The sequence below is a fragment of the Ochotona princeps genome, chromosome 19, assembly GCF_030435755.1.
Source record: "Ochotona princeps isolate mOchPri1 chromosome 19, mOchPri1.hap1, whole genome shotgun sequence".
Taxonomy (NCBI): domain Eukaryota; kingdom Metazoa; phylum Chordata; class Mammalia; order Lagomorpha; family Ochotonidae; genus Ochotona; species Ochotona princeps.
Window position 1 is genome coordinate 31,007,322 of NC_080850.1, and position 22,659 is coordinate 31,029,980.

The window sequence follows — 22,659 nt, forward strand, 5'->3', positions numbered from 1 at the left end:
GAAAACCCAAGAGTGTAGAGGCTGAATGTGCATGGGGATGCATTCATGTTGTGGCAGTAGATAAGTTACCTACCTTCTCTGAACTATAGTCTTTTTTTTTTTTTAAGATTTTATTTTTTGTTGGAAAAGCAGATTTACAGAGGAAAGGACAAAGATCTTCTGTCCGCTGGATCATTCCCCAGGTGGCTGCAATGGCCAGAGCTCAGCCAATCCAAAGCCTGGACCCAGGAGCTTCTTCTGGGTCTCCCATGCAGGTGCAGGTCCCAAGGCTTTTGGGCCATCCTCAACTGGTTTTCCAGGTCACAAGTAGGGAGCTGGAACACAAATTGGTACCCACATGAGATCCCAACATGTTCAAAGTAAGGATCTGGCCACTAACCCATTGTGTTGGGCCCTGAACTTGGCTTAATGTAGAATGAGGATATTGAGAGCTACATCACCAGACTGTCATAAATTTCAGGTGAATTACAGAGCAAAGAAAGAGAACCTAGATTCACAGTAGTCTTAACAGACTTGTTTATTTATTTGAAAGGCAGAGTTGGGGTGGAGGAGGAATCACTCTCTAAATGCCTGCAGCAGCTAGACATGTACCAAGTCAAGGCCAACAGGTTGGAACACAGTCTGAGTCTCCCCCATGGGTGGCACTGACTTAATTCATCATTTGCTGCCTCCCCAGGCACACCAGCAGAAAGTTGGATTAAAAGAGCGTAGCAGCAGTGTAACTCACACCAGGCATGTTCATATGGAATACAGTCAGCCCAAGCACTGCGTTAACTGATTAACTGCTGGTACCATAGTGCCTGCCCCTCAGAATATCTCTTAAAAGATTATTTTTAAAATTACATTATCTTCATTGTGCCCCATCTGCTTACTCAATGTTGGCTGGAGCAATGGCTCTTATATACTGAATGTGCTCTCTGCACTGTGGTGGATACAAAAGGCTCAGGTAATCCAGTATGGCCCTCCAGGCAGGCATCTGACTCCTGAGGAGACGGTGAGACCACCTGAGATCCTGTCAGGCCACTGTGACACTGAATGGTAACTGTGTCATGCCTTTGTGTGACTTCAACATTCCTAGATGGGGGGCATGCCAATTGCATTGGCTAAGGTGGGAGGCATGAATGGGAGACACTGGAGTTGAGCCTTAAATGACAGGCAGAACTTGGAGAAGGGGCAGGAGAAGAGAGCATTCTGGGTCACAGGAAGGACCCTAACCCCCCGGAGCAGGGACTCTTTCTCCCCCAAGTACCTGCAACAGCCAAGGCTGGGCCAGGCTGAACCCAGGAGCCCAAAACTCCATCTGGTTCTCCCATGTTTGTGGCAAGGACTAGGTCGCTAGAGCCATCATCTCCCAAGATGTACACTGGCAGGTAGCTGCAGCAGAAGACAGGAGTATGTGGGGCTCGAACCAGGCACTGTGATCTGGAACATCAGCTTCCTGAGTGGCAATGGAACCGCAGCACCAAATGCCTGCCCTTAGTGTGAATTTTGTGAAGGACTGAAGTGACTCAGTATGACAACCACAGGGAACCACACAGGATCCTTGTTGGGAGTTGGGCCTGGAATGCAATGTTTTGCTTAGTCACTGGACAGCAACGTTCAGATTGGGTCAGAGGGAAAGACAGGGTCCATGGCAAAGACAGGATAAAGAAGGGCTGACAGGGCCTAGAAACAATCACTTGTGAAAAGGGGGAGGTGCAGTGGTACACAGGCTAATCCTCTGCCTGAGGTACCAGCATCCCATATAGGCACCACCAGTTTGTGCCCTGGCTGCTCCACTTCCAATGCAGCTCCCTGCTAATGACCTGGGTGGGCACTGGAGGATGGCTCAAGTCCTTAGGCCCCTCTGCCCATGTGGGAGACCCAAAAGAAACTCCTGGCTCCCAGCTTCAAACCAGCTTAGCTCTAGTTACTGTAGTTGGGAATGAGCCAGTGGATGGAGGATATCTCTCTGTGTGTCTCCCCTGTGTGTCTCTACTGTGGTATTTAAGTAAAATAAATATTTTAAGAAAGAGAGAAAGCAAGAGAAAAAAAAGTAGGGGGAGACCTGCCCCACTGCCAGTGCATGCAGGGAGGTGGGCCAGGCCTGTTGTAAGCCAACTGAGCACTCTCTAGCTGCCGTATGCACTGGACAACGAGCTGTGCAAACACTGGCAGAACTGCCCGCAGTCAAGGGCAGAGAGGGGGAAAGCGCTGCAGAAGCCCGCTAACACCTGCCCCTGGCTTCTCTCTGTGAAGTCCTGTTGATCAGTGTCTCCTCCATCATAGAGGCAGACAGAAATGCAGATGTGATTAGAAAGCTGGCAAATGTGGTCGGCACAAGGACGCCAACCAGGGAAGAGCAGCTAGAGGCGCCTAAAGAAATGAGAAAAAAGAAATGTGCACATCTAACCTATCAGGCTAAGACTCTGATAGAATTTCAGGCGTGTGTGAAGGAGAAAGATGCTGAATCAGGAGTTTGCTTCTGGCTGTGGTTCAAGGTGTTGTGTTGCCCAGTTTTTGCCTCTTTCTGCTCTCCATATTCAAATTGCAATTTGCTAGTCAGAAATGTTTGCATGGCCGGTGCTGCAACCTCTTACAGACCAGGTTCAGAAAGAAGGACAGAGAATGTTTTAGGATTCATGAAACCAAACAGCCAAAAGAGACTCTGAGTTTCAGGCAGTGCTGGATCTAGCATGCATATACTGCAATCTGGCATCTCCTCTATTCCTCTCTCTCTCTCTCTCTCTCTCTCTCTCTCTCCCTCCCTTCTCCTCCCCTCCCCCCTTTTTCTCTCTCCTGCTTCATTCTCAGCCCTCTGAGAGCATCCTGAGTGCATCCTCACCGCAGACAAAAGATCCTCTCTTTTCCAACTACCAAAAAAGTTCTGGAATGAAGCCTTGGTGTTTGGGTTGATGTGAACAACACTTTTTTCTCAGTGTGGCCATGGTGAGGGGGATGGGACACGGTGGTAAGTTCCACACTCTCCCCTAGGGCTGCACAGGAACTCGGCCTCCGGGGAAATGCCACAGCTCCAAGACACGTGGGGGAATGGCTTCTTAAAGGAAAACTGAGCAAGAGTTGCCCCTCATAGGAAGACTGCCTGCTGAGCAAACGGAAGGCACAGCTGACCCCTGCCGGCCACCAAGGCAAAAGCCACAAGTCCATGGAAAGTTCCCGTGGGCTCTTCCAGCGCAGGAATCTAACAGCTTGCACTCACATGGGAGTCCCATTCACCTTCTCTCGTTATTTCCGGACAGGCTGCAGCTGGTGAGGGAGAAAGCGGGAGCGCTTGGAGGGGGAGCTGTGCGGTGATCTTGCCTCAGGCCTGGCCACTGGTTTCACTTAAGTGCCCTCTCCTCTCTGGCTGTAGTACTCCTGAGAATGCGCTCCAGGCAGCACTCCCTGCTTTCCATGGGTTTGCACAAGGCCTTGAGTTCTCAGGAGACTAAGTGCATGCATTTTTAATTGTGACTTATTGATTCTTCAAGTGGCCCTGTGGTCTGAGAGGGAGCTTACCCAACCAGTCCTGCAAGAAAGACATTTTTCTCCCAGGCGAGGACTCACTTGACAAGTTCCTGTGAATGCCAAGGTGTCTCCTCGCTTTGGAATCTTTTAAGGAATTCAGAAAATAAAATCAGCATATGTAAAGCAGAATCAGCCTGTAAGTCCATTGACCTTGACATTCATTAAATGGGCCAATAATCACTTAGCATGTGATAGCAGAAGTCAGGAAAACGTAAAACCCACATGTTCATTCCACACAGCTTCTGAGTATCCATCCTGTCCGGGGACTGTACATAGAAGAAAAGCTGACAAATTCGTAAAGTTCTGGGGCTCAATATGCTAATCTTCCACCTGAAAATGCTGGCATCCCATTTGTGCCCCAATTCGTGTCCCCATTGCTCCACTCCCAATCCAGCTCCCTGGTTATCACCTGAAAGCAGTGGAGGATGACTCAGGCCCTTGGGATCTTGCACTCACGTGGCTCTAGTTCAGTTAAGCTCTGGCAAATATGATTTTTTTTAAAGTATTTATTTATTTATTAGAAAGGCAGAATTATAGAGAGGGACAGAGAGATCTTCCATCTGTTGGCTCACTCCCCAAATGGCCACAAGAGCTGAAGCTGAGCTGGTTCAAAGCCAGGAGCTTCTTCTAAGTCTCCCATGTTGAGATTTGGGCCATCTTTTGCTGCTTTCTGAGACACATTAGCAGGGAGCTGGATGGGAAGCAGAGCAGCTGGGACTTGAACCAGCTCTCAAATAGGATGTGGGTACTACAGGTAGTAGCTTTACATGCTATACCACAGTGCTGCTGCAGCAAATAAGATTTTGATGTGAAAACTAGTTTTCAAGACGCTAGGAAAGCCAAACAAAATCCAGGCATGGGGCTGGCATTCTGCCATAATGCATTAGATGCCACCTGTGAAGCTGGCCTTCCAGCTCCCTGTTTCTAATCCAGCTGATGTACCTCGGAAAGCAGCAAAGGATAGCCCAAGTCCTTGGACTCCTGCAGCAACATAGGAGACTGTGTTGATTTCTGGGTTTGCCCCAGTTCCAATCATTAAGGCTATCTGGGGAATGAACCAGCAGATGGAAGATCTGTCTTTCCTTCTCTCTCTGTTACACTGGCTTTCAAATAAAAATAAAATAAACCTTCGAAAAAGATATTACGTTTAAAAAAAAAAAAAAGCGGAAGGGAGAAAGCTGAGAGTCTTTATGCTCCCATAGCCATGTCCCTATGGGAAGGGAATGAGGGAGGAGCAGGTGGCGTGCTTCCCCCTTCTGCATAGAGGAGGCTCGCGTAGAACCATCCCACGCTGAGCTGACAGGCCATGCTTATCTGAAAGGGAAAATTTAACTTCAGGGCGGACTGCGTGTTGTAGCTGAGGCCCTAATAATGATCATTATGCTGTCAGCACACGGGCCTGGCTTCAAATGCTCCTCCTCCTCCAAGGCGCATCCTGCTAGCACCCAGGCGGTCGTGCTGTGGCTCCTGTGCTCTGCCAGCCGTCCTTTCTCCCACTCCCCGCCCCCTTCAATATGTCCAGGACACAGCCACCCAGGCCACCCTACCCCAAACCCCAGGGGGCTCTGTCACTGCACCAGAGCTGGTGGCTCAGTGATGACAGCTCCTCTTCGTGTCCTGACCTCTAAAAGGAGAGCGAATGGGAGCCCAGTGTGGCTTCCTGGTCTTAAAACCATGTCTCTGTCCTTGAGACAGCAGTCTTACAAAAAGTCACGAAATTCTGGTGCTCACATCTTCACAAGATCAGAAAACCTTTGTTCTGTTTACTACCAAGATGGTTTCAGAAAGAGGACAGGAATCTGGCGCATGAGACAGCCCATTTCTATTGACTCTCAAGATAGTAACTTTGCAACCATATGTCGTGTATATTTCCTCACAGTCAAACAGTGCCAGGGCGCACTGGGGATGAACTTCCATGGCTGCTGCTACTGCCAGTGCCACCTCATCACCTCCTTTTGTTGCCTGGATGAAGGTCATGCATGTGGTACTGTGGTGAGACTTCTTAGAAGATTCAGGCAAGTCCTCCTGGCCATGACCCTATAGATCTTTGTTCACCCTGAGGCTCTAAACTCAAGCTCTGATCCAGTACACCTACTCAGCTTCTGGTCCAGTATTCCTGCTAACTCACACACACCCTGGGAGGCAGCAGGTGATGGCTCTAGTAGGTGGGTGCCTGCTACCCTTGTGGGAGTCCAGGATTGAGTTCCCAATTCTTAGCTTTGGGCCCAGCTGTTGTAGGTACTCGGGGGGAAGGAACCAGCAGATCTGAGATCTCCGACTATCAAAAAAAAAAAAAAAAAAGAAAGAAAAGAAAAGAAAAAAGAAATCCTAGTTCCTCTGCAGCCTGGGAATCTCTTTTTTACGTGGTGCATAAGAGGGATGGGATAAGAAATTTGTATGCATGTGCACATGTGCACACACACATACACACACACACAAACACACCTTGCATGGAAGATCACTGAAGCCTAACAGAGGAAGAGACGCTGTCATTCACAGAGAGATGGAGCAAAGCTGTGGCCACAGAGCTCCAGCTCTGGTTCCCCTCACCTTAGGAGCCAGGACAGGGCACTGAATGCCTTTTAAAAAAAAAAAAAAAAAAATCTGAATTATCTTCAGTTCAGTTCTGGAATTAAAGATAAGACAAAGTGAACATCTTACTCTACCTTTCTGAGCCTCAGTTTCCACTTACCTAAAATGGGAAGGATAGGGCCAATGACATGGAGCTGTGGAAGGGGCTGTTGGCTAGAACGCTGTGCCTAGCCAGGGCTTCCTTGCACACAGAGAGTTTTCCTGTTGCTGCGGCCCCTACTCATCCCCTCCCCAACAGAGGGGCTGAAGTCAAAGGCAGATCTGTGGTGCCAGTCTTGGTCCAGGCCTTGTTTCCAGGGCTCCTTGGACTGGCCATCTGGAGTCACTGTGACTCAGGGGACTACTGCCTGGCAAATGAGCACGCGCAGACACATTCGGATTTCAGCTGCCACCATAGCCTGTCTCTGGCGTCCAGGCAAGGGCTGCTCGTCCTGGATGCCCTCCAGGGGAGCTTGGATGGCTGCCTGGAAGGCTAGCAGCACAATTGGCCCAAAGGAGGGCATGCGCCTGGTCAGGAGTGCAGACTCCAAGGCTCCCTCCGAGACCATGGGAGGGGCAGGCCTAGGATTTTCAGGAGTAACAAGGCTGCCTGGAGGAAGCAGATGCACTCCACTGGGAGTACCCATAGCCTGGAGGTACCTACAGCACCTCGCTTCTCGCTGCCCCGGCATCCTATGCAGGTGCCCTCCTGCTATGTTGCTCCAGGACCACTGGGCTTGCTGTCTGCCTACAGGCCTTGATCTGCCGGCCAAACTTGGCCCTAATATGCCCTGACTTCAATGCTTCAATGCTTCTGGATTGCTCAGTCTCAGCAATATCGAATCAGACAAGACACAGCTTCTCTGCCTCCCAAAGGGGGAGACTACAAGAGAGTTCACGAAAAACACACATTATGAAAACATGATGCAATATATTTTAAATAATTTTGAAAGATGTATGATTTCCATTTTTTGACACCAAAACAAGATCATTTTAAATTTTATCTGTGGGCCCAGCGCAGTAGCCTAGCAGTTAAAGTCCTCGCCTTGCACATGACAGGACCCCATATGGGCGCCAGTTCCAATCCAAGCAGCCCTGTTATCCAGCTCCCTGCTTGTGGCCCCGGGGAGGGCAGTTGAGGACGGCCCAAAGCCTTGGGACCCTGCACCCGCATGGGAGACCTGGAAGAGGCTCTGGGCCCCTGGCTTCAGATCAGTACAGCTTCGGCAACAACAGCAGCCTCCTCGAACTTTCTCAGGTCCTCTCATGCCCTGGAGCAGGTAGGTTTCCAGGCTTCCAAAGACACAGTAGCCTTCCACTGCAATCACCTTTCCCTCTGCCTCTCTTCAAGTCTCAGCTAAAATGACACCTCCTCTGGGAAGCCTTCCCTGATATCTCTGGGTAGTCCTGACCACTCCCTCCTCTAATCCCTAACTGCCTCTCCCTCATATCCCTGCGCTCCACCAGGCCCTGAGGGATTTGCATGCTATTCACTTGAAATTCCAATCCCCTATCAGGGCTGATAAGGCCCTCTAAGATCTGGCTCCCTCTTGCCTCTCCGTCCTGTTTGCTTCCACTCTCCGCTCCACTCACTCTGTCCGGTCACAGTGGCCTTCAGACTATACCCTTCTCAAGTTCACTGAGCTTCTTGTGGGCCCTGGGCTTGCATTGCTGCCATGCCTGCCGCCTGCCATGCCCTGTTCTCGTCCTTCCCTGGCTGCCTTCCTCTCCAGGGCCAGAGGGGTCAGCTCTGCCCGTTCTGCCCCCTGTTCAGTCTGTCAGAAGCAGCCCTGCTCCTCTTGCTGGCTCTGTGGTCAGTGCTTATCATAGCTGTCTTCACTGCCTAAAACTGGATTTTCTGCAGGACAGCTTACAAAAAAAGCGCACTAATTCAGGGCGAACCCCTAGATTTCCACCATACAACAATCAGTAAAAGTCTCCTGAATGCTGTCTCCATCAATACCATCCCTTCCTTTCTGTGCCTGTGGCATTGGTTTGCTAGTTCTAGAACTCCCCTTCTACATAAGCATACATGGGTTGCTCTTCCCACGGACGCCTATCAATTGGCATAATGTTTTCATAATTGATTCAGGTTTTTTTAAATTTATTTTTTATTTATTTTTATTGCAAAGTCAGATAAGCAGAGGAGAGACAGAGAGGAAGATCTTCCGTCCGATGATTCACTCCCCAAGTGAGCAGCAATGCGCAGGTGCACGCCGATCCGATGCCAGGAACCAAGAACCTCTTCCAGGTCTCCCACGCGGGTGCAGGGTCCCAGAGCTTTGGGCCATCCTCGACTGCTTTCCCAGGCCACAAGCAGGGAGCTGGATGGGAAGTGGAGCTGCCGGGATTAGAACCGGCGCCCATATGGGATCCCGGTGCGTTCAAGGCGAAGACTTTAGCCGCTAGGCCATGCTGCAGGGCCCCATAATTCATTCGTAATAGAGCGTTTGTCAGTATTTCATTCCTTTTTCAATGATGGAGCAGTAAGCTGAATATACCACGACTAAGATGTCTGTCTGGGGATGGACGCTCACCAGCATCCATTTGATTTCACACCCAGCAGTGGGCACAGAGCATAGGGTGTGACCATTTCTGTCCTCGGCAAGAAAGTTTGCAGAGGACACTGAGTGATTGCCCTGGACTCAGCAGTGGACCCCATGGGTGGAGGGTTCAGTTGCCAACACAGTCTACTGCCACTCCCCCACTTTTTCAGCATCAATTAGAAAAAAAATTGCAAGGGAAGGACAGAGACAGACAAACAGCAAGTATTTCTATCTGCTGATTCATTTCCCAGATGCTCACGATGGCCAAGACTGGGCCCAAGACCAGAGCCAGGAGCTGAAACTCAATCCAGGTCTCTCTTGTGGCTGACAAAGACCCAGTGACTTAGGCCACCACCACTGCCTCCCAGGGAAGCTGCAGTCGGAGTGGAGCCAAGAATGGAACCTAGGCACTACAGCATGAAATGCGAGCATTGCCATCAGTGGGCCAAACCCCACTTTCACCCGGCTGCCTTCCCCTCATCCCTTTATATGCCAGTTGCCAGGGTTTAGAGCCTTACGTAATAGGTGGCTACAAACTGGGCTCCCCCTGCTGCCCGCCCCTCCCTCCCCCTGCCCCGGGTTCCCCCCTCCCTTCACCACTGCCCCTCTCTTACCTGCTAGAGCTTTAGTGTAAAGGATGTTACAGAGGACAGAGATGATGTGATATACAGGGTCAGGCACTGGGGAGGGGCATGGAGCCCCACTGTTCTTGCAGGACTTGTGTTCAGCCATCGGATGCTCTCTGAAGCTGTTCCTTGCTTGGGGTTTTAGGGTGATGTCATTGCACAGGCATGACTGAAACCTGGGCAGCCACGTAGACATGAGACTACACAGCAAAGTGTTATGTAGGAGCCAGCATCGTGACACAGCAAGTTGAGCCATGCATTGCACAGGAACATTCGTTTGAGTCCTAGCTGCTCCTCTTCTAATCCAGTTGCCTGCTAATGTGCCTGGGAAAGCGGTGGAGGATGGCTCAAGCACTTGGACCCTGGCACCCACCTTGGAGACCAGGATGGGGATCCAGGCTCCTGGCTTTAGCCCGGTCCAGTCCCATTAGTTACAGCCCAGCAGTCTGAAGATCTCCCTTTTCTTTGAATCTTTTCCTCTCTCTAAATCACTTTGCTTTTTAAATTAGTAAATCTTTAAAACAAAACTAAAAACATACAGTGCTGATACATGGGACAGGGGAACTCAGTGTTCCTTCCTCCCAGGAACAGGGTCTAATGATGCAGACCAGAGAATTAAAAAAATTTATTTTTAATGTTTATTTTTACCTACTCTGAGAGAGAGAGAGAGAGAGAGAGAGAGAGAGAGAGAGAGAAGAGAGAGAGAGAAAGAGAGAGAGAGAGAGAGAGAGAGAGAGAGAGAGAGAGAGAGAGAGAATCGATCTTCTACTTCTTGGTTTATTCCCCAATTGGCCACAACAGCCAAGTCTGGGTCAGACTGAAGCCAGGAGCCATAGAGTGTCACCTTGGCCTTCAACGTTGGTGGCTGGAGCCCAAGCACTTGAACTATCATTTGTTGCCCCCCAGAATGCATTAACATTTTTTTTAAAGATTTATTCATTTTTATTACAGCCAGATATACAGAGCAGAGGAGAGACAGAGAGGAGGATCTTCCGTCCGATGGTTCACTCCCCAAGTGAGCCGCAACGGGCCGGTGCGTGCCGATCCGATGCTGGGAACCAGGAACCTCTTCCGGGCCTCCCATGCGGGTGCAGTGTAAAGCTTTGGGCCGTCCTCAACTGCTTTCCCACCAGAATGCATTAACAGGAAGTTGGATCCCAAGCAGCACAGCTGGGAAGGGAATCCATGTCCTTGGGATCCTTTTCTGAACAGTAAGGCCAGAGAAGGACATGGATGTCCAGTACCAGCGGCCAAATGAGGCTGCAGTTGAATGAGGCTGAATCTGAGATGGCCAGGCTGTAGTACTTGGTCCAGAGAGAAGCCCCAGGCAGAGTGGCAGATGGCAGAAGCTGGGTGGGGCCATGGGGCGCTGCATGCCTGCACTCCAGGCTGCCTCTGTGCACAGGCAGGTTACAGGAGGCCCAGCAGGCCTCCAACAGACTCCCAAGGGGTCCCCCATACACATATGATCAGCAAGCACATGCCAGTGCCTCCTGGGAGCCATGTACCACTGCTGAGGGTCAGTCTGGAAGTGAGTCAGTAATGGGTAGAATATTCTTTCAAGCAATATGAAAGTACCATAAAGAAACCACATGAGGGATGGAACTGGAAGGACGTGTGCATGCCTGGGGCCTGCTATGGCCATCGGGAAAGCCTGGCTAGAGAGCAAATAGTGGGACCTAGGCCATCTGGACACAGGGAGAGGGGCTTCCTGGCACCAGGAATAGCAAGTAGGAAGCCCTGGGGGCAGCAAGCTCAGGGTTCAGGGAATACAACCAAGAGGCCCTGGCAGGCCGGAGGTCAGGAGGGGCAGGGCCAGAGATCAGGAGGGGCAGGCAGGCCCTAGGAAGGAGCCTGGAGTTCATCGCAACAGGAGACCCTGGCCAGTTATCAGAAGGACCATGACTTATCTGCATAGGAGACCTAGAAAAAGCTCCAGGCTTCTGGTTCTGGAGCAGCTCAGTTCTGGCTGTTGCAGTCATTTGGGGAGTGAACTAACAGATGGAAGATTCCTTTGTCTCTTCTATCTCTCTGGAACTCTGCCTTTCAAATAAAAATGTCTTTTTTTTTTTTTTTTAAAGAAGCAGCTTACATTTACACAAAACCCAGTCCATAGATATTTATAGGCACTTTATTTATTTATAATGACTCTAAACAGGAAACCGTTCAAATATTCTTCCACTGCTAAGTGATTAGCCTGCAGTACATCCATTTGAAAATACTACTTGTCAGTAAAAAGGAATGAACTGTCGGTAATGCGAACTACAACCTCAGGGACCTCAAAGGCATTATATTTGGTGGAGAAGTTCAATCTCAAAAGGTTACGCTGGGCTGGGAGTTGTGGGAGAGCAGTTTGAGCGCTACTTGGGTCTGCCACATTCCGTATCAGAGGGAATGGGATGGAGTCCTGGCTCTTTCACTTCCAAACCAGCTTCCTGTTAACAGGCCTGGGAGGCAGCAGATGATGGCTCAAATACTTGGGTTCCTGCCACCCATGTGGGAAGCCCAGGTGGAGTTCCAGGCTCCTGACTTTGTATGGCCAAGCTCCAGCTGTTGCAGAAATTTGGAGAGTGAACCAACAGATGGAAGACTTCTCTTTCTCTCCTCTTCTCTCTCTCTCATTCCTCTTCTTTCCAAATCAGATCAGTCCCCCACCCCCATTGGAAAGGCAGATACACAGAGAAAAGGAGATACAGAAATATCCTCCCTCCACTGGTTTACCCTCCAAGTAGCTGCAACAGCTGGAGCTGAGCCAATTAGAAGCTAGGAGCCAGGAAGTTTCTCCAGGTCTCCCACACAGGTGCAGGGTCCCAAGGTTTTGTGCCATTCTCTTGTGCCTTGCCAGGCCACAAGCAAGGAGCTGAATGGGAAGCGGAGCAGCTAGGATACAAACTGGTGCCCATATGGCATCTCAGTAGATGCAAGGCAAGGATTTAGCCACTAGGCTATCACACCAGGCCCAAATCAGTGTTTTTTTTTTTTTTTTCCCAAAAAAACCTTACAAATTACTTTTTTTCCTTAAGACTATGTAAATTTGCAAGTAGATGGGTGTTATCTGACATACGGGGATTATTGCCAACTTTCCAAGGTATGAAGTGTATGTTTATCACATGCTACTGTTCTTAGGCAATTAACGCTTTGTTTTAGGGGTGAAGGGTCAGTGTGGCTAATGCTTGGAAATGACTCAGCATATATATATATAAAGATCTAGTATTATTTTATTTTTATTGGAAAGCCAGATGTATAGAGAGGAGGAGAGACAGAGAGGAAGGTCTTCTGTCTGATGTTTCACTTCCCAAGTGGCTGCAACAGCCAGGGCTGCGCCAATCTGAAGCCAGGAGCTAGAAGCTTCTTCCAGGTCTCCCTTGTGGGTGCAGGGTCCCAAGGCTTTGGGCCATCTTCCACTGCTTTCCCAGGCCACAGGCATGGAGCTGGATAGGAAGCAGGGTTGCTGGGATTAGAACTGGCACCCATATGGGTTCCCAGAACATGTATAGAGAGGACTTTAGCCACTAAGCTACCACACCAGGCCCTCAGCATTCATATTCTTATGCTGTGTATATGCACCATTAAAAATGTGACAAAATGCAGTTATTTTCTTTATGTTTGAACAACTTTATAATAAAAAGTTGAAATAAAAAAAAAGAAAAGAAAATGATACACTGCTTTGTACCACCATGTAGATAAGGACCCAAAGTATTGAAAAGTGAAAGATGAGACTTTAAGGCCAAATATTGGCATCATAGCATGCATACATGCATTACAACTTTCACATGTAAAAGAAATGCTGAAGGCTATCTACTGGAAGATTTGTAAAAATGATTTAGTTATTTTTATTTTGAAAGGCAGATGTTACAGAGAGAGACAGACAGACAGAAGGTCTTCCATCTGCTGATTCACTCCCCGGTGGCTGCAATGGTCAGAGCTGAGTGAATCTAATGTGGGGAGCCAGGAGCTTCCTCCAGGTCTCCCACATGGAATCAGAGCTCAAGGCCCTGGGCCACCATTCACTGCTTTCCCAGGCCATAGGCAGTGAGCTAGATCAGCAGGGGGCAGTCGGCTCACGAACCAGCACCCATATGGGAGAGGATTAGCTTGTTTTGCCACTGAGTTGGCCTCTGTAAGATTCCGTGTATGGCATTGCAGAAAAGGCGAAACCAGAGGGACAGGCATCAGAGGAGTGATTGCCAGCGGTTGGGAAGGGGATAAAGAGCAAAGGTCAGGGTGATGAAACTATTCTGTATTTTGATTGCATGTACTTGTCAAAGCTCACAGAACTATTACAGCGGCATGTGGAGTTTAATGTATTTATCTTCTACCTTTATTTAAAGACCAAACAAGACAGGGAGATGGGGCGCGGTGCCTTGACACTGCCTTCAATGCCAATATCCCATTTCACATCTGGGGCCAGTCTGAGTTCTGGCTGCTCCACTTCCCATGCAGCTCCCTTCCTGGGCAAGCAGCAGTGACTCCTGCTCCAGCCTCTGCCAGCCATGAGAGACCTGTATGACGTTCTTTGGCTTGGCCCAACCCCAGGGAAGATTGATTGCTCGCTCTCTCTGCTGCTCCCTCTTATTGTCCCACTTTATCTTTCAAATAAATAAATACTTTTTTTTTTTTTTTGGAAAGTCAGACTTACTGAAAGATCTTCTGTCTGCTGATTCACTCTCCAAATGGCTACAACAGCCAGAGCTGAGCCAATCTGAAGATAGGAGCCACGAGCTTCCTCTGGGTCTCCCACGTAGGTGCAAGGTCCATTCTCCACTGCTTTCCCAGGCCACAAGCAGGGAGCTGATGGGAAATGGAGCAGCCAGGACACGAACCAGTGCCCACATGAGATCCCAGAGCGTACAAGGCCAGGATTTAACCACTAGGCTATTGTGTCAGACCCTAAATATATACCTTTTAAAACAAAAAGTATTATGCACAACCACTAAAAAAACTCGAGCTCCATGAGGTCATGGATCTTACCTCAGCCTGGCTCACTGGGCTTGAAGTGCAGTGTCTGTAGCTGGCCTTTCCCCAAGGAACAGCCCGGCTTCCTCTGGCTCTGGAGTGCTCTGTGGTAGGACAGGTGCCCCTGGGGGCTTGTGGAATGTGCAGTCCAGCCTCCTCTTAGGTGTGGCATTATCCCCTGCCAGGGCGGTCCTTTGATGTGCTGGCTGCTGCGACAGAGGCCCAGGGAAAGTCCTTTACCTTGTACTTGAGGTTCACATCTCCAAAACCAAACCCCCCTGTGCTTGATGCAAAGACAGTCTCTTTTTTATAAAGAAGAAAAGTGTTGGTAATTACCTTTGTGGCAGGTGAGAATTCTACCACTGAACCACCCAGGCTACAGTAAGTGTTGGTAACTACCTTTGTAAATCTGAGACAGAGTACTTTGATTCTACAAAACAATGATACAGAATATTTCTGGAAAGGCCTCTGTCCAGGCACCTGCCGTGTGTGCACAGGTGCCAGAAGGTGGTGCCTAGTGGCAGGTGCATAGCTTAGGGCAGACTGCTGTTACCTGCCTTGCCCTGCGCCTACTCCCTCCCCCAATCCCAGACCTCCCTTTTCAGCTACTACCTTGCCCCTCCCTAGGCTCAAGAGGCGGGAGTGGAGGGTGGGGGGTTGGGCAGAGAAGCGCCAGGCGGGTATGGAGGCTCTCCCGGCCCAGAATGGAAACGCTCTCCACGAGTGACATTGGGGGGAGGGGGCGAGAGGGAGTTGAGTATGAGAGAGGAGGGAGAGGAAGAGAGAGAGGACCCACTGAGAACCCCCGATCAACACCACGAGTGGGTATTGGGATGAGCAATTTTTATCTCGGTCTGCCTGGGAGGGAGGGAGGGGAAGCGGAGGCAGTCTGTGGAGGACGGAGATCACCCGATTCTGAGGTGTGGGGTCCCGCGGCCGCCGTGACCATGCGCGCACCGCATGCGACGCCACAACTGAGCTACAGAGAGTTTTGAATTAGGAACCTGAGGCATCTGTTCACCTTCACAGGTGGATATCGAATGAGGTCAGGAAGGACAAGCAGCCTAAGGCGGGTGCCACCCGAGCTGGGACGGGCGGCCCCCTCCGGTGGTAACCAAGTAGCCTATGGGTGGGGCGGCAGCTTGGACCCAAGGCCCGCGCACACAACAGCGGCCGTGGCAAACCGGGGCCCTGACATCCACGCCGCGTCGCTCCTGGAGCACAAGAGGCCGCCGGCGTCGCGGCCGCGGGGGAGCGATCCCCGGGCAGCGCGAGGCCCGCCCCCGGCGCCCTGGCGGCCAATCAGGGCCGGATGATGCCCCTCCCGGGGACGAGAGTGGCAGGAAATCAAGTTCAAGGCCCCGGACACAACGGGGCCATTGTCGTCTCCAGTCAGTTGACTTTCAAGCGGCAGTTCCCCGTCCACCCTCGCGCCTTCGACCCGCCCCACCGCGCTGCTAGGAAGGCACCCGGACCACGCGGCTTCCTCGGGAGCCCCGAGCCTGAGACCAGCCGCGTTTGGGCTCCTTTGAGCTCAGGAGGCCGCCCAGACCGCCCCTCGCGCTGCCTGTTCGGTCCACCAGGTGGCGACAGAGCATCACGTTTCAGAAGTCGGGGAGGGCGGGTCACTGGAGCCGGTGGTTCCAAGGCTGATTTTAGGGTGTTGGTGGGGCAGGGTGGGAGTGGGACGCCCTGCCCTTCCTGTTTGATCCCAGAGAAGCGGAAAACCGAGTTGGATTTACTCTCTCTCACCTTTCACTGTGAGGTCACCAGGCTTTGGGATCGCAGCCGTTCTTTCCCTCAGCATGCGGCAAAATGGCCGTGAGTTGAGGCGTTTTTTCCTTGACTGAGATGGAAGAGGCGATGAGGGGAGGCGAATTCTCTCAGGTGCAAGCCGGCCAGCATCTCTGGTTGAGACTGGTCAACGGCCTGGCCCATACGCTGTTACTACGCCAGTGTGACCTTGGAGAGGCCTTCCCTGCCCTCCTCCCCACTCTCCCGCCCCTACCCAGCTAAGTGCTGTCCTTCCCCCTTTCAGCCGCCCCCTCCCAAGCCAGCGGCAGCTTTCCCTTCCTGCTGGGCTGCACCCCGGACCTGGACACACGTGGGTTTGCTCAGTTTCTGCTGGGCTATGCTGCTGTGGCTTCTGTTCCCAGCGTGCCTGCGACGAACCTTGTGCGTGGTGGGTGTGCCGTAAACAGCCAGATGGGTGCCTTGCTGAGCAGCCAAGGGCCGAGCTGGGCTTCTGGTTCCTGAGGACTCGACTCATGGAAATACAGGTAGTGCCTGGACCCGTTTAAGCAGGCTGCATCGGCCCGAGTTAGCCCATCACAGCAGCAGCAGCTGCCGGAGGTGGACCCACCTGGGCCTTGGTCACCTCCTGCCCTCACTGTGCTGTGCACCACGGGACATTTCTGAGCTTCAGCCTCCTCATCTGTGAAATGGGGAGAAGAAGGCAGCCGTGTTTTCGGGTCATTGTGAGGATGCTGAGGCCCACGGGATGTCAGGAGCACGCGAGCAGTAGCTCTAGGCCTGAGGGGCTCAGCCAGCGCCTCTGCCGCTTGCTGCCCCTGGCTGTCCTCCTGGTTTGGTTCAGGCAGTTGGCTCTGGTGGGGCTTCACTGCGACTCCTCCCCGTGCAGGTCAGAGGTCTCCTGTGTGTCTGCTTCAGGCAGGGCTAAGGCTGGGCCTCCCTGGGGTGCCAGGTGCCAGGGCGAGGGCCCTGGGTTCACATCCTTGTCTGACACACGTCAGGTGCTGTGTCATGCCCTGGGGACAGTGGTGATCAGAGCCATCTTGTCCTTGTTTATAAGGGGCACCCATTCGGGAGACACTGGGGGAAAGATTAAAGCAATGGGTGGCAGGCGTGGCGGGCAATTTCAACTGCTATGGGGGCAGGGCCTGGTCTGGAATATTCCCAGAGAAAATGACTGGGCAGGCAGGTTTGTGAGCTGCAGGGGGGAGGAAAAGGAAAACCTCAGTCTTACAACAGTCTACCCTGCCTGAGTCAGGAATGAGGAACCCTGGACTCCTCCAGGGCCAACCCAGAGGTCAGACAGGAGCTGCTCAAGAACAAAGGCAGCCAAGAATGTGGGCTTCTCAGGCGATCCTGCCCATACCAGGGTCACCTGCACCAGCACCTATGGGACATCAGACCCAGCTCTAGTCCCCCACGGGTTCCTGACGGTCCAGGGAGGATGGGGGCTGACATTGGGGCAACATGCATTGCTGCTGCAGAACAGACTAGGGCAGGTGGTTCTGGGGCCCAGCTCTCCCAGGCACTTGGCTGAGAGCAGGAACCAAAGATGCCTGGTGCTGGCGAGGCAACCCAACCCAGTGCCTATCGGCTCCGGCCCATGACTTGCCCCTAGTCTCAGTTGCTCTGGTCTCTGAAATGGGGCAATAATAGTGGCACCAGTACTCCATGGTGGTTGGGAGGCTTTATGAGATTATACGTGCAATGAGGAGGGGCATGGGGCACCTGCTGAATACTCATGTCACTGTTCTCCCTTGTCCTGTTGCTCCTCGGGAGCTGGCGCCTGGCTGGGGGCTGAAGAACCTTGGAGAAGACTTCACCAGAGAAGAGAAGTCACTCGTCGGGGGTCCCACAGCTGACAAATGAGCAAGCCAGGATTTGAGCCCGTGTTTTCTCGACTCAAGGGGAGGGAGAGGACAGTTGGGTGTCTCTGCGAAGTCCTGCGCCCTGAGCCAACTCACAGGTGAATGTGACTCTGTCCAGGGCTCAGGGTGAGGTGTGTAGGCTCCTCCCACTGTTCCCAGGCTTCCCAGGCACCCCAGGCACGGGAGGGGCGGGAGTGTGTGGGGTCAGAGCCACCCACATGCCCCCAGTGCCTTCCTGGGCAGCCAGAGCCTCTAGGAATTGGTGGTAGCCCCTCCCTCCTGAGGATAGTAATCCCCCTCAACAAAAGCCACTCTACCTATTCCAACTTGACAGGTGATGCTCCCCCCACCGTCCCGCCCCCACTGCCTGCCCCCTCCCATAGGGACAAGGGGTGGGTGGGGCTGTGAGCTAGGCTGGAAGAACAGGGAAAAGCTGGAGGGGCAGGGGTCATGGGGACATGCTATCTACTGCTCTCTTGGGAAGAGACCTGCCTTCAGGAGCACAGTCTTGTTGGTCGCCCGGGGCCTGTCTGCAAATGGAAGCCAGGGCTCCCCTAGCTCCTGCTCCTTAAGTAGGGTCTTCCAGCTCCTCCCGCAGGGGGGAGGAGGGGAAGGCTTGACTCCTACCTAAGCCCTCCCTGAAGTCTGGAGAAGGAAAAACTCAGGGTGTCCAGGCTTTGAGGGACTGTGGCTGGAGCCTACGGCCTGTGCAGTGTATACATGGTGGAAGTCCTGGAGTGGCCGATCTTGCATTGTGATTAGACAGGAATGTTCCCAGGCCGGTTCCCAGGCCCCAGTCACAGTTGTGTCCTCAGGGAGGATTCTGGCTGTCCCGGGTTCCTGGGTTTGGAAACCTGCAGTCCCTGCTCTAGGAGCTGGGACCTGCTCCTGGCCAGCCGCAGGCCTCTTTGCCTGATCACCCCACACCCCCATTTCTCTCTTAGCAGCCTGAGTATACCTGCTACTCCTTCTCTCACTCATTTCTACTCTTTAAGATTCCACTCCAGAAAGCCTTGCTGAACTCCCCTCTCAGAATCCCCTACCCCTGGCTCCCTTGGAGCTGGCTTCCCTGCCCCACTCTGCTGTTTGCAGATGACCTGCTAAAAGCATTTGTGCCTTTTCCCCCCACTGAATAGGAACAGCAGCACCTCAGGTCCTGGTGCATAAGAGCTGTGTGTGTTAGGCCCAGCACGATGGTTCAGGTGCTAAATCCTCATTTTGCAAGTGCCAGGATCCCATATGGGTGCCAAATCATGTTCCAACTGCTCAACTTCCCATCTAGCTCCCTGCTTGTGGCTTGGGAAAGCAATAGAGGATGACCCAAAGCCTTGGGACCCTGTACCTGCATGGGAAACCTGGAAGAAATTCCTGGCTCCTGGCTTTGGATCAGTTCAGCTCTGGCTGTTGTGGCTCTTTAGGGGAGAGAACCAACATATGGAAGATCTTTTTCTTTGTCTCTCCAGATCTGATCTGCCTTTCCAGTAAAAATAAATAAATCTTAAACAAAAAAGGAGACTTGTGTGAGTGGTACCCCACTGAACTGTGCCCCTGGGGGTGACTTACACCTGTAACACTAAGGAATGGTGGCTGAAGTGGGCATGTGACACACTACTTGACAGTTCTACATGCTGTAACAGAAGTGCCTGCTTGGAGTCTCAGCTATTTAGCTTCCAATCCTGATTGTGTGCCTGGAAGGCAGCAGGTTAATGTCTCAAGTACTCAGTTCCCTGCTATTCATGCAGGAGACCCAAATGCATGCGTCTCATGGCTTTGGCCCAGCTGTTGCAAACATTTCTGGTTTGAACCAGCAAATGGTTTTGGTAAAACCAAAGATCTCTCTGTAAAATAAAACGAAAATAAATAAATGCATAAAGAAGTTAAAAGACAGCAGCTCCTGTGCAGGCATTTGGGATCTCTGTCCTCTTTTCTGCCTCTGAGTCTTACAAATCAATGAAATAAATAACTTATAGTTGTGAACAGGGCACTTGCCCATTCCAGAAGCTGCCACTCATTTAAGCCCTTAAAGTTTGGCCTCCTTTACCCCCACCCAACCTCAGCCCACTCTGTGCCTTCCCCACGTACCCCTCCAGTTGCCAGAGGAGCAGCTTCCGTGGAGGTTCTCTACTCATGTGGTTGTACTTTGCTTTGGGTTCAGAGGGCGCCTCTGACTCTTGTTTGGGGCCCCCTGTCTCCCAGTGGCACTGGCTCTGTGGGGAACCACTCCCTAGGTGCAAAGTTAGGAGCAAAGTTAGGAGCAAGGCAGACAGCCCAGGTATCTGGAGGGGGCAGGGTTTAGCCACAAGCTTGGGAGCAGGTGAGCTGCCACCAGCATCTGGAAGTCTCATGGCCTGCCTTCAACCACCGCCCCAAGGTCAGAGAAAACAGTCTGTGTGCAGGTAAGGGCAGAGGCCAGCGTGGCCCCCACCTGCTCTCTTCTGTGCACCTGTTCTCCTAGCTCAGGACAGTGTAGGATGGAAAATGAACAAGCCTAGGTGCAGACTGGCCTGTTTTAATCCTGATTGGCTGTGGACCATCTCAGGTGTGTGGCCTCATTTCTCCTAGCCTCACTTCCTGAGCTATAAAATGAGAATAACAACAGCGCATACCTCACAAAGGGGCTGTAAGGTTTAAATAATAAAACAATATTAAGTAGTAATTAGCTTAAACGGATCAAGCGACATTTAACTCTGAGTGCACACATTAGGTGAACAGGAAATGGTAGTTTCCGGTGACCTGCACTCCGGTGTTGGATCTGCTGTGTCTCAACTGTTCCAAAACCACAGTGATGTAGGGGGTTCAGTATGCTCATATGAGAGGGGAATGCTTGCCAGGATCTGAGGCAGCTGATGTGCACTGCACTTCATGCCTGGCCCTACAGCTCTCCCGACCTCACCCAGATCCAAAGACTTGGGCAAGTCTTGCTGCGTCTTTCCCTGTGGGACACTCAGGCTGGGAGGCAGCCCTGCCACCCAGGGAACAGATGCCCTGGCCTGGAAGCCATGGAGTGCTCCAGGAAATGGAGCCCCAAGGCCACAGTGTGGGGAAACTTAGCCAGAAAAGCGGTAACAGGGGCCATTCCCCAGCTCGGTGCTGTGCAGGGCTTTCTGGGAGAGGAGTCTCAGCATCTCCAGCTCTTGGAGTTGAAGCAGGAGCAGAAGGGGCCCCTTTCAACTGGTGGAGGCCTCAGGATTAGCCAGAGGGAGCCTGCTAGCCACCCTAAATACAGAGCAGTTAAGACACTCACATCCCCCAGGCCACAGAAGAAAAGCAGAAGTGTAAAATACTTTTCTGAGTCCCAGGCTCTTATCTCACCATGTGGAGCAACTGCAAGGTGATACCTGGGCCTGAGAGTTTCCTGCACATCTATAAAGACACAAGCAGGCAGGATGCAGAGGGCACAGCTGGGCAAGGCTGGGGGCTGCCTCACCTGGTGTGGGCTGCTGCTGGGTAACGGTGACTTGCCATGGCTCGCTAGGTGCCCACTGAGGGACCCTGGTCCCTCGGGCTGCTTTGCAGTCTTCTCCCAGTGAGATGAAGGGATATAAGGCAGCTCAAGGACACGGGCTACCCTCTTGCTCCTTATGGCTGAGGCCTGGCTCAAGCTTTCTGCATTGTACATCTGCCTTCTCCTGCTGGCCAGCAGTGGGCTCAGTGGGGGGGGAGGTGTCCTGTGACTCTGTTTGGGGGAGCAGGGGAGGTCCTCAGACTTGTCTGAGCCAGGCTATGGAGGGCTGAGGGATAGAGGGGCTGGCCTATGCTGCCACAGCAGGGATGGGGTGGTGGGTGGGGGTGCTTCTAGCTGCAGAAGTGAGCAGCTCTCACCTGGAAGCCAGGCAGTGTGGCCCACCCAGATCCAGGCTTTGGTGTGGAGAGTGGACCAGAAATCCAGACCACTCAGGTCCAGGAGGCTGGAATGGCTGTTTCTTTGTATGAATCCCATGCCCAAAGCGCTGCTGCCCAGGCTTTGACATTCTTCTGATGGATGGAGGTGGCGGCCTTATCCCAGCCAGGCCTTGACAATCAAAAGGCAGGAGGAGCAGGGAAGGGGAGGTTGAGGAAGGGGAACGTGTATAAACGTCAATGTGCCAAACCTATTCACTCCTTTCCTCAGAGTTCTGTGATTAAACTCCCCAATCCTAGCTCCTCCTTTGACGGCTGATGGAGTGGGCAAAGGCTGGGACACAAGTGGCCCCATGGCCTGAAGCTCCACCCCTCAGCTGGCTGGCCTGGAACGCTCAGTCAGTGACCAGGCGGGGCACTGCAGCCTCTTGCCACCAATCAACAGGAGGCAAGGAACAGTGCCTGGCATCCTCAGAGCAGGAGGGGCTGGTGGAGGGATGGGGGCCCTTCTCCTGGGTCTGGGGTCAAATTTCAGGAGGAAGATAAGTACCAAATCAGTTGCACCAGGTGTGGGTCTGGGTCCTGCCCCTTCTGCTATCCAGCCTCCCTCCCCCCAATCAGCCTATTTCCCAGTGTCCCCTGCATCCCCACCCTGCCCAGTGCACCAAGCATCCTGTGATGATTCAATTCCCTATCCAGGCTGTGACTCTTCTCCACTCACCTCCTCTACTCACCTCCTCAGGGTTGCTTCCTGTCGGTGAATCTACAGGGTATCCTATTAGGATGGTAGTGACCAGTTTGTTTTTATCACTGTTCCCCCAGTACTTGGCACTCCCCAGGGTCCTGCTAGGGAAGGAATTGATTAATACAAAGCCACTCCATCAGACACTGTGGGCTCTGGGAGGGTACAGGCCACATCCACTAAACCGTGTGGAGCAAGATCAACTGGGCTACAGGTGAGTTGGGAGAAGCTTCTGCAGTTGAGGCAGTAAG